The following is a 12,734-nucleotide window of genomic DNA, read 5'->3' on the forward strand; positions in this document are numbered from 1 at the left end:
GCTGGAATTACTCCACATCAAACCAACCAATGTGTGAGAGCTACGGCAGTAACCGTGTTATTAGATAGCAAATGGAGGCAAGACACATCAAGGCAGTGACAGGCCGTAAATCAGACAGCTCATTTGAATCGTACAACGCAAGGGCATCCTTCCACCACAAGGAGAACATGTCGAACATTTTGAGTGAATTCGTCTCCGGAGAAGAGCCCTCACACCAGCCACTAGGTATTCAGAATCGCTCCAATGTTCAGCTCCAAATTCAGAACGAGAATTAAATCCATCAAGCTCTTCTTCTGCCGTGGCATTCCAAGTTTATCAGCAGTCAAACGCCCATCTTCCACAGTCGTTCAGCTTCCATGGTTGCACGGTCTCCATTGTAAATAACAACTTTTTTCGCTAAACCGTGTTCAACTTTCCATTACTTTCTACTCGTTTACGTTTTCTAGATTGAAAAGGTGGTTTGCAAAGGGAACGTTTACGTCAGTATATTTTTGATTGTCATTTTACAATAAAAAACTCGGCCCCTCGTTTCAGTTTCGAGCGAATGACAGTCTATAAAATCTTGAATGAAATGCAAAGGCGCACACAGAAGCCAATGCAATGTGGTGCAGTTGTCAATTATCCACGCATGGTGTGATCTATTTATATCAAAATTCAGTAGGTGCGGTTACACGCAGCACGGTAAATGGCATTTCCCGTGGAAAATTTTCCCGCGGTACATCACACTTGGGTTTTAGTGTACCGTGGTTCCAGCGGTTACACGCGAATAGTGATTTCCCAAGGTAAAACAAATGTCACGCAAATGTGGCGCGAAAATGAATCGCAACTTCTTGAGTCATGGAGTTTGATTCTAGAGAATGATGAGAGCACCCAAGAAATTCATCCATAATTTTCAAGAATTCGAAAGATTCTCTGCTGCGACCCGTCTTCTTGCTGTTGTCAAAAATCGCTTTGTATCTTTCGAATAGTGCTCGCCACTTCTCCTTTATTTGAGTTAAACTTCTGGAACTTCCAATGCCAGCCGTTTTGCAATGCTCAATAATAGTGTCGAAAATATTCTCCCGTACAGATTTTTTCCCCTTACATTTGCTCAACATCCCTTCAACTCTTGTTGAACGAATGTTGGTCAAATATTGAAATCGTTTAAAGTGACATTGGGAAAGAGTAGATGAGAACTTGACGACAAAATTTTTTATTTAAGCTGAAGGTTGCGCACCGCTACATAAGGATATAAATGATGGAAGGAAGCCGCTGTCTCGTGCTTCCAGTCTTCTTCCCAAACATTGGCATTTCTGTTCTTTAGTTATATTGTATCTCCCACCTCATTCGTGATGAATTTTACAATATTTTTCAGCTAGTGTTTTCTTTTTTTTTAGTATCTGTAGAATAACTCGACAAACGTCTGTATACGTTTATTTTATTGTACTTTATATGGCTTCAGTTGCCTTAATGACGAAACTGAAAATGCTGTCATGAATTATCACAAGCGTAAGAACAAAATTCAGACAAAACGTTGCATTCTAGAAAAGTTTAAAATCCTTTCCCGACGTTTACGCCGATGTTATATGTATCAGTTATATTCAAGGCCACGAAACATTTTTCTTTGCATACCGAATTTGCATTTTTGGCTCGCCGTTCTTAGACCTCGCTAACAGAGTGAACACGGTGCCGAGCAACAGTACCAGGCGAGTATCAATGTGAACAAGGCTTTTCCGAAAAACAAGTGGCAAACGCCAAGTAATTAGATGGCTTGTACTATGTTCGGGCTCGAGCACCAGTCAAAAAACGAGTTTTGCGAGTTTTGTCCAAACTCTCTACCCGAAAGTCCTTGATCTCAGTTGTCATTCAACTTTAGTCACAAATCCTTGCTCAGAAAGTTAAAAGTGCGCGTGGCGAAAACTTCATGGACGCCTAGAGCGATATTAAACTGCAGAAACTTAAAGAGTAGGATTGTATAGCAGAGAACCGTATATGGACGTTTATGTCGAATTGAAAAATATTATATGAAGGATGAAATAATATTCATTGAAAAGTATTGCAGTTGGAAACAAGGATCCTTGTTCAGGAGTCAGATTGAATGCATATTTTGGATCTGAACGTCTACATGAAGGTTATTTGCAGCAAATTTAACCTAGAATCATTCAAAATTTGGCGCCTTTAGCCTGAAATATGCCCACAGTATGGAGCGGTCACCCAAGCAGTAAGTGTGAACACCGCCATAGAATATTGAATCATGTTTAGAAAACCTAAAGCGGGTTTGACCAGAGAATCCAACACAAATTTGACGGAATCGCGTTGCAAATCTTTTAGGAGATTATTGGTTTAAATCAGTTCGCGAATTTAAGGGAGTGGTGGCTCATTAGTATACCATTATTATTCTCATTATTATTATTATTATTATTATTATTATTATTATTATTATTATTATAATTATTATTATGTGCAGTTAAAAAACGTATGTATACTAAAATAGAACCTCATAGGGCGCGCAGCGTAACCTATGCCTAACCTTATTATTATTATTATTATTATTATTATTATCGTTATTATTATTATTATTATTATTATTATTATAAACATTGTTAAAAATGACCAATTCTTAACACAACCCTATGCACTCCTAATAATTATGTACATTGTCAGCAAATATAAAAGTCTCGTATTCAAATTCTTGTGATATAAGAATGAACATGTTCAACGTGAAGCTATAAAATATTTATAAAAAGAAAAAAGGAAAAAATGTTATTGTTATTATTATTATTATTATTATTATTATTATTATTATTATTATAATTATTATTATTTATGTTGCCACATCTTTAGTTTACATTAGGCATGGACAGAATGGCTATCTCTAAAACAGGGAACGGGGAATGGAGGAATGGGGAATGGGGAACGGGGAACGGGGAATCTCTAAAAGGAGGAATCTCTAAAAGGGGGAATCTCTAAAATAGGGAATCTCTAAAAGGGTGAATCTCTAAAATCAGGGAATCTCTAAAATAGGGAATCTCTAAAAGGGGGAATCTCTAAAATAGGGAATCTCTAAAAGGGGGAATCTCTAAAATAGGGAATCTCTAAAAGGGGGAATCTCTAAAATCAGGGAATCTCTAAAATAGGGAATCTCTAAAAGGGGGAATCTCTAAAATAGGGAATCTCTAAAAGGGGGAATCTCTTAAATCTCTAAAGCTTTTTTACAACCACTGTTTCGGCAGGCTTTTTTGTTGTCTGATACTGGGTAATAAGCACCGCGCCAAATGAGCCTTGACCAATTACTTCCTGGCTCGTAATCTCGTCCCAGCTAAATTTTGGGAGCCCATCAAACGCCTCAAGCTTTTTTCTTTTGCTGGCAAACGCCAATGGAAACTTGAAATTGTTATCCATGCTGACCTGAAGCCACCGACTTGAAAAAAGGTCGACCGAAGGTCGGGATGACATGTCTTATCTTAACACGTTCTTGCAGCCATTTCCCGCCATTTGGTACTACTGAAAGAGAATTTGTCTTTTTGGTATAAAAAAGCAGACGCTATTAAACCTTATATTCTCATTACTAGTCTTGTTAATTACGCCATGAAACGTAACCAGCCAGACACAATGAAAACATATTTAGCATTTGCAATTTGGGTGGCTTCCGGCCTACGTCAGACATGTCTTTATCCCAGGGAGATAAGCATGTCTGGTACCTGAGTGATAATATCATAGATAAGGTGAATTTTTTCCTTGACCAGCGAAACCTTTTTTTTCTTGAAAAACATTGAGGGCGTTTGTTGCAACTTTCGAAAGGCATAAAAGGAAATTGGTTAGTTTTGGACATAAGAAAGGGCTTTTTATTAGACATCGTTGTAAGGCCATTAGGGCTGATGGATCAATCGCAACACAAACACCGCGAATTTCACAATTGGCATTTTTGAACTGATCACTAGATAAGCTTTTTGCAGGCGTCCAGACGTCTGTCTAGTCCAGTTAATGATGGTCGACCCGTGTTACAGATGCCAGGCACGGTTCCAGTTCCAGTCATTTTGAGTCTACGGCTTATTCAGAGATTCAATTGCGCTTTCATCTTAACAGTTTTGCAGTAAGATGCTGTAGAAAATTCGATTTCTCTTGCTGTATGTGGCCCTTTGGTATCGATTGGCATAAATTTTTTAGACCACCCCTACCGAAGATATTGCGGCAAGCGACGACAACAATTTATTTTTATCTTATATATCTAGTAATTATGACAACAACTGTCAATAATATCATTGGTTGTTGGCAAATGCTGTAAATGTCTCTTAGGAAAAACTCTACTTCTAAAACGTTCATAGATTTATCCAGTTTGTTGATAGATTCTCCCGTTTAGAGATTCCCCTTTTTTGAAATTCCCCCTTTTAGAGATTCCCTATTTTAGAAATTCCCTGTTTTAGAGATTCCCCCTTTTAGAGATTCCCTATTTTAGAGATTCCCTATTTTAGAGATTCCTACTTTTAGAGATTCCCCCTTTTAGAGATTTCCCCTCTTAGAGATTCCCTGATTTTAGAGATTCCCCCTTTTAGAGATTCCCTATTTTAGAGATTCCCCGTTCCCCATTCCCCATTCCTCCATTCCCCGTTCCCTGTTTTAGAGATAGCCTGGACAGAATCATGGTTTCTTGGCACACGTACAAATAGATGATAATTACGCGTTAAGCTTAATAGCCGCACTGGAATATAAACCACATGTTGCTGCACAGGTCACCAAAGCGTATGTGACACAGGTTATGCAAACGTGATTTAAGAGTTTGTATGGAGTTAAAATTAAATCGAAATTTAGACAACAATTTTCCCTAAAAAACCCACAAAAAATATACTTAAGTCTGAAAAAGCTTACCCGGTGTGTTTTGCTTTGTTTTCAATGCTTCTCAGTGCTTCCAAACGCTGTTTTGAGCAGTTTATCTCTCAGCAGCTAGTCCACGTGCATCACTGTATTATGTTAATGACAAGGTAGGAAACTACAAGTCGAATTTCAATCAAATTTGGCCCGTCATTTAAGGAGAGCACTTCGAAAACCTTGCTAAAATTTGCTTGAAACTTAAGCTCTCGCTTACCTGCCTCAACATGTGGCAAGAAGGATGATGTGCGGTCCCTCCTGGGTAGCTCATTTACGGAAGAGTTCGTTTATTGAGACACAGGCCTTCGTTGAAAACAAAGTTCATTTCAAATTGGGTGCCATTTTTGCCGCCGACAGAGCCGTGTCGCTGGAATGTTGGAACAAACTCACGGTCAAACCTAGGCACCAGTGCTAAAATGTGCCCAGCCGGGGAAAATCCACGGGAAGCCTTTGGCTAATAACAAACCACACACACCCCCTCCCGCTTAAGTGTAGTTTTGCACAAGCCAGCCGTGCTTGGCGTGACAGCAAGAAACGTCTCTTGAGAATATGAATTGACTTTTGTATTATTAATTTTTTTTTCTTATTATGAATTGACTTCACAATTTTCCAACTCGTTAACTTACATCCGCTGGAAGATGTAGTCACTTTCAAGGATGAGCAAATATGTCGAGGTAATTCGGTATAAGTTGTATATTTATTTTTATTAAAAACTGCATCATTGTATAATGCAATTCGAGGGATTTGATTGGCTTAGCGGCCATGGTATATGAGCAATTATACCATGGCCGAGATATGGCGACAATTAAATTGCCTTCTGGTCGTTCTTGCACAGCGAAATCAGTAAGATCTAGCAATATTTCTAGGTTGTTTTTAATAAAACAATTATTCCACTTGCGCTTGTTGGATATGAGATGATTATAGCCAACTCGGCGCTACGCACCTCGTTGGCTATCTATCATCTCATATCCAACGCGCGCTCGTGGAATAATTGTTAAATATCTCCTGTCACGTTAATGCGAACCTAGCTCAATTAATTATATATACCATCTTGCAGGCTAACTGATGAACAGAATAATGTTTCACGCGTTACTGAAAAAGGCCACAACAAGGTCGGTTGGCTGGTACAGAACTGCACTTAGCCGTGAGAGGGTGTGTGTGGTTTGTTACGTGCCAAAGGCTTCCCGTGGATTTCCCCGGCTGGGCACATTTTAGTACTCGTGCCTAGGTTTGACCGTTAGGTTGTTCCAACATTCCAGCGACACGGCTCTGTCGGCGGCAAAAATGGCATCCAATTTGAAATGAACTTTGTTTTCAACGAAGGCCTGTGTCTCAATAAATGAACTCTTCCGTAAATGAGCTACCCAGGAGGGACCGCACATCATCCTTCTTGCCATATGTTGAGGCAGGTAAGCGAGAGCTTAAGTTTCAAGCAAATTTTAGCTAAGTTTTCGAAGTGCTCTCCTTAAATGACGGGCCAAATTTGATTGAAATTCGACTTGTAGTTTCCTACCTTGTCATTAACATAATACAGTGATGCACGTGGACTAGCTGCTGAGAGATAAACTGCTCAAAACAGCGTTTGGAAGCACTGAGAAGCATTGAAAACAAAGCAAAATACACCGGGTAAGCTTTTTCAGACTTAAGTATATTTTTTGTGGGTTTTTTAGGGAAAATTGTTGTCTAAATTTCGATTTAATTTTAACTCCATACAAACTCTTAAATCACGCTTGCATGGTAACCTGTGTCACATACGCTTTGGTGACCTGTGGTTGCTGCTTCAAATTACAGCCGAAAAAACGTCTTAAAATCGTTGAAAGAGACCTTTGAAGTGTGTAAATCATGGTCGATACACTCGATAAAGAGTAAACTCAACAGAACTTTATCCTGAGAACTAAGAACTCGGCTACACGGCCATGTTGAAACGAGCATACGACAAGAGCACATGTGAACATAATGCTGATAGGCTGATCTAGACAATGGTCATATCGTCACAAGGAGCAATTAACTATCTGCATTCGATGAATGGGAATAGTGATCCTTTCGACGGGTGGACAAAAAACAATACAAGCTGAGTGAATTAGCAAACAGTGTCCTTAGTTCTTAAAGCTTAAAGAAATGATAAACAATGTTACTTGGCAACAACAAAGTCCTTAAGGTAACTTGGTGGTCTGGACATTCGACCACTTCGGGTAACTGGACGGTCAACTGGTTCAGGGGGTGAGGACTGCTCTGGAACTTTTACACTCTGGGCACTGCTCTCAGGTTCCTTGGGACAGGACACTTCTTTAGGATTCCAAGGCTGTTTCTGAGGTGTCTTCTATTTTTCCTGAGGACTTTTCCTTCTTCAGTCCTGACTTCATATGATCTCACATCAACCTGGCGCTCTACACGTGCTTTGAACCATCTACCAAACCTGTCTGTAGGCTTTACACGCACAATTTCCCCTTGGCTAAGAGGGGGAAGTTCCTTAGCACCGATGGTGTAATATTTGAGTTGCAGCTGGTTTCTTTTCACGAGCTTTTCTTGGACATCCTCCACTATTTTGGGTTGAGCAGCTCACTGGTCGTGGGGATCAATGTCCTAGTGCGGCGACTGAACATCCTTTGCATTGGGGAACTGTCTAGGCCTTCAGAGGATGTATTTCTCCACTCTTACAGAGCTAGGTAGAAGTCTGATTGAGCTGTCTTGGATTTCGTTAACAGATTCTTAGCTGTCTTGAAAGCATTTTCGATCTTACCATTACTTTGTGGGTAATGCGGAGAGCTAGTAACATATTCTATGTCATAGCTTGTCATAAACTGTTGGAACTCGTGGGAACTATAGGGAGGACCATTGTCACTCTGCAGCTTGTTGGGGATTCCATGCGTGGAGAAGTGTCTCTTCAGGATGTCAATCACTTCCTTGCCAGTCTTGTCCTTAAGTTGGTCTATTTTGAAGTAGCTGGAGTAGTAGTCTACTCCAAATGGAAGATATCGTATCCAACTGTCTCCCGTGGACGGTTTAGAATCTTGTCAGAGATAAGTGGTTCCTTCTGTCGATCTTTCTGGTAAGTGGCACACACATTACACTTTGCTATGTAGTCCCGAAGGTCAGCCTTCATGCCGGGCCAATAGACTGTTTCACGCGCACGTCGAAGGCAGCCTTCAACTCCTGTATGAGCGCCATGCAGTCGTTCGCGTATCTTGGGCTTCAGGCTAACAGGGATTACACATCTTAAACCTTTAAAGAGGACTCCATCCTGTGCAGTAAGTTCATCTCTCACCATGAAGTAGGGATGTAATTCTGAGTGTAGGGCTTCTTTCTGGTCTGGCCATCCTTTCTGTATCACTTCAGTGAGGGACTGCAATTTATTTGGGTCTGCTGCGGTCTCGCGTTGAATTTCAGCAAGCTGTGGCTCTGAAATGTGTAGGAAGTCAACTGCATGGATCCTGTCTCCTGTTTAGCTGATGAACGAGCAGATGGTGGCAAATAGGCACGTGACAGGGTATCTGCTAGATGCATTTCAGGACCAGGTTTGTAACGGATCTCCACCACATATTGCTGTAATCTCAGAAGCATCCTCTGCAGGCGTTTAGGGGCTGTTGCTAAGGGCTTCTTGTAGATAGTTTCCAAAGGTTTATGGTCTGACCACAGCACAACTTTCTGGCCACAAACATACTGATGATTACGTTCATCGCCAAAGACTTGGGCTAACAGTTCTGTCTCAATTTGAGAGTAGTCTCTTTCACTTGTGGTGAGGGCTCTACTTGAATAGGATACTGGTTGGCCATTCTGGATCAGCACAAATCCTATACCATTGGCAGAAGCATCTCCTTGGTCTTCAACAGGTTCACTGGAATTGAAATGTCGCAGAATTGGAGCTGAAGTAACGGGCTGCTTCAAACTTTCAAATGCTTTCTCTTGCTCTGTCGACCAGTTCTACTCAACGCCCTTTTGGGTGTCTCGCCTGAGTACTTCATACAGCTCCAAAAGTTTGCCTAGAAACTTTGAGAAGTAGTTGACCTACCAGCCTTCGGACTGCTGCCAATCATTGGGTCTTTCCATCTTAAGTACGGCTTCTACTTTTCTAGGGTCAGGCTTACTCCTTCAGGCGTCAGAACATGGCCAATAAAGGGGATCTCTGTACATTTCAGCTGTAGTTTCTCTCGGTTTAGCTTGAAATTCCTCTCCCGACATCTCTCTAACAGCTTCTGTCAGCAAATTGACATCATGGTTTTTCACGGCTTCTTCCTTGCTTGCGCCACGGCCTGTAATTAGGATGTCATCTGCTACCTTATAGATTCCTTCAAGACCTCCAAGATTCTGGTCCAACTTTCGCGGGAAGCATTCTGGAGCAGGGGAGATTCCAAAGGGCATCCGCAGATATCTGTACCGGCCCCAGGGAGTCTGGAATGTGGTTAATTTGCTGGATTCCTCATCGAGCTGTATTTGCAAGAATCCATCTTTGAAGTCTGCTTTTGAAAACACTTTGACATCAACTAACTCCGGGAGTATCTCTTCAATCACTGGAAGTGGGTAATGGCTTTTTTTGAGGGCTTTGTTAAGATGCTGAGGGTCAATGCACACTCTCAGTTTGCCATTTGGTTTTTCTGTTACGACAAGGCTAGACACCCAGTCTGTTGGTTCTTCTTCTCTCTTTATCACATTAGCTGTTTCTAAGCGGGCTAGCTCCTCTTTCAGCCTTTCTTTCAGGGTGAGAGGCACACGACGGGGAGGCATGATTGAAGGCGAAGCACTTTCATCAACTTCTAGGTGAAGAGCTCCTTCCCAGGGGCGGATCCATGGGAGGTGAAATGGGTGAATTTTCACCCCCCCTTTTTTTGAGCCCCCTTCCTTTTTTTTTTCCTTATCCGTCAAATATTGAAATAATATTTGATTTCTCTAATTGAGGTGGAGAATGTGCATTAGCGATGACTGGTTCTACCAATCAATTTATTCATTTTGAGCCTGTTGAAATGGGGTTGATCATGACAGACCTACACGACTCCCGCTGTGTGCCCATTGTGTTGATAAAAGCCTTTATAATTTTGCTTTAATAAGCATGTCTTTAAGCGATTTCCCTTTTCTATAATAGATAAAGGGAGGTTCCTTGTATATCTCTCTTAGTAGCGGCTGGTTTTGTATTAAATGCCATTCGGTGTCCATTAGAATATTTTTCAAACATGGCAGTGATGGTTGAAATTGTGTCACGAAGGGTAGAATTTTCTTGTGCACTTTCTGTTTTTGTGTAAGAGCGTTCTTCCTTTCTGCGAAGTTAACTTCGGAGAGGATTTCGTCCACCAGGTTACTAGGATAAGCTCTCGATACCAGGCGTGTTTTAAAGTTTTTAATGTTTTCGTCAAACACTACTTTAGAAGCGTTTGTCCTCAGAAGTGCCTGCTGGGTGGCAGCTGTTGTAGTTTGTGTACTGAAATGTTTTAGTAGGTTTGTAATGTGTGCGCACGTCGAGAATCGATTCTTTCTTGAATCTCTGTCCCTTATAGACTGTTGTATCCAAGAATGTTGTTTCTTATTGTGAGACTTCAGCGGTAAACTTTATGGTAGGGTGGTACGAATTTGCTTGCTCAATGAATTTTCTATTTCTTCTTTGTTTGTATCCCACAAGTAAAATACATCGTCAATGAATCTTCTCCACATTAGTGGTTTGTGAACGCTCTGCCTTAAGATCTCCTTTTCTATAGATGCCATAAAGATGTTGGCAAAAGCTACTGCCATTTCAGTGCCCATGGCAGTTCCGTGTGTTTGGAAGGAGTTCTCCTTCAGTATAAGGCTGAGCATTTCTCTGAGGAAATTTGTAGCTATAGGAGGGTTATTGGCATGAAAATTCTCGTATGCGTTGCATACTATAGTGATTGTTTCAGTCTCCCAGTGGGATATTCGTGTAAAGGCTAGTGACATCCATTGAGACTAGAAAAGCGTTTCTAGGCACCCTAGTGCTTTCAATAAACCTTATAAAATGTGTCGTATCTTTTAGAAACGAGTCCTGTATTTGTGCTATTGGCTGAAGTAGTTTGTCTACGAATGATGATAGGCGTTCTGTTGGGCCATCACACCCAGATATGATAGGTCTTGACTTCCGACTAATGTCGGTTTGTGAATTTTTGTGAGGGTATAAAACACTGGGCTTCGAGGCGGATTTGGTGTTAGGTTAAACCATTTAACCGTCATTTCGTCTATGCACCCTGCTTGATGAAGGGCATTAATGAGGTGTTTAACTCTCTGGGATGTGTCTCTAACCATTGGTTCGTCTAGTGGCTGACAGTTATTTCTATCATCCAATTGTTTCTGTCCGTCATTGATTTTGTTTTCTCCGTTCATAACGACGGTTGTTCTGCCTTTATCTGCTTTTTTGAGAATAATTTCTTTGTTGTTACGTTAATAAGCTCCTTGAGAGCTCTTCGCTGCACAGACCTCAAACACCTCAACCAGGCTTTGGCTCTATAAAAAATTACATTATTACAAAAATTCACCCCCCATTTCAAAATCCTGGATCCGCGCCTGCTTCCATACAACCCAGACCTCGAAATACATCAGGGTAAGTCGCAGTTATTCTCTCTATGTTAAGTTCCTGATAACTGTCCTCGACTTGCAAGATGTTTTCCTGTTGAACAGTTATTGGTCCCATTTGTTGCGCTGCTGAAGAGCCAAGAAGGGGAGTGTAATCTCCATCAATGATCGCAAATTCAGCACGATACTTTTTCTTGTTCTTTGGGTTTCGCAGGGATATTTTCGCCAGGTCCAGCACCTTCAAAGTTGTTTTAAAGTATGTGGTTAACTTCAAGTCGGTCTTGTTAATTTCGGCCTTTGTCCCTTGGAAGAAATTTAGGGGGCAGCACATTGCAGGAGGCTCCTGAATCGACTTGCATCTTCACTAACGTATTTGCAATCTCCATGCGGGCGAAAATTTTGTTCTTGAATTTTGACAAAAGCACGGCGTTTGCGGTGTGGTCTAAAAATACAGACAAGATCTCTTCTTCTGAAGCATAAGAAGACTCTGTGATGTCATCGACCTGGCTCACTTTCTTGCGTGTAGGCTTCTGAGAACGCTTCTTCGTGGATTCACGGGAATACTTAAAACACTTTGCTGCCAACGTGTGGGTTTCCCACACGAAGAGCACGTTTTTCCGTATGCAGGGAATTTGTCTCTTTTCCGCTCGTGCTTAATACCACAGTACTTGAATTCGGCGCTTAGCTGATCCTTAGAACCTTTACCATTTCCTTTTGGTGCCTTCGGCTTCTTAGAACCTTCTTTCTTGTTGAGCACGTTCGCTTCTTGCTCGGGAGTTTGGCTTGCTGCCATGTCTTTCAGTTGTGCTGTCGTAGCTTCATTCCCCCGACAGATGTCAACACATTTCGACAGTGTTAATCCCGATTCTTGTGGCAAGTTTCTTCGTACGTTATTTTCACGAACACCACAAACAATTCGGTCGCGGATAAGATTATCCTTCAAGGTTCCAAACTCGCAAGTTTAGGCAAGCGCCCTGAGTGTAGTGACGTAAGTATCAATCGATTCTGTTTGTTCCTGTGAGCGGTTGTTAAACTTGTATCTCTCATAGATAATGTTTGTTTTTCCGAGGCAGTGACTTTTCCACTGAACTCCAGTACTTTGTTTATGTCCGCTTTCTGTTCATCATTTTGAAACGGAAGGCCATTGAGCTTCCTTTCCGATGCATGTGATAAAAGTGGCTACTCGAAGATGGCTTGTTTTGTTTCGTAGGTCGGTGACTTCTTCATAAGTATCCCATACCTATCGCCACTATTTCCACTCTTTGGAGAGATTTCCACAGCGCATCTCTAGTTTCGGAGGTAAAGACACATTACAGGAGAATATCGTAGCAGTCGTACCGCTCGCCGAAGCCGGAGTAGTGTTTTCAGCTTCGGTTGGC

The 12,734-nt window shown here is 41.3% G+C and overlaps 1 pseudogene; it reads right to left on the reverse strand.

Moving 5' to 3' along the window:
* Positions 1-6,976: 6,976 nt before the first annotated feature.
* On the reverse strand, positions 6,977-7,643 carry LOC146467403 (uncharacterized; annotated as a pseudogene).
* Between the last annotated feature and the right edge of the window lie 5,091 nt (positions 7,644-12,734).

The sequence above is a fragment of the Pavona decussata genome, unplaced genomic scaffold (assembly GCF_977016875.1).
Source record: "Pavona decussata unplaced genomic scaffold, jaPavDecu1.1 SCAFFOLD_136, whole genome shotgun sequence".
Lineage (NCBI taxonomy): Eukaryota > Metazoa > Cnidaria > Anthozoa > Scleractinia > Agariciidae > Pavona > Pavona decussata.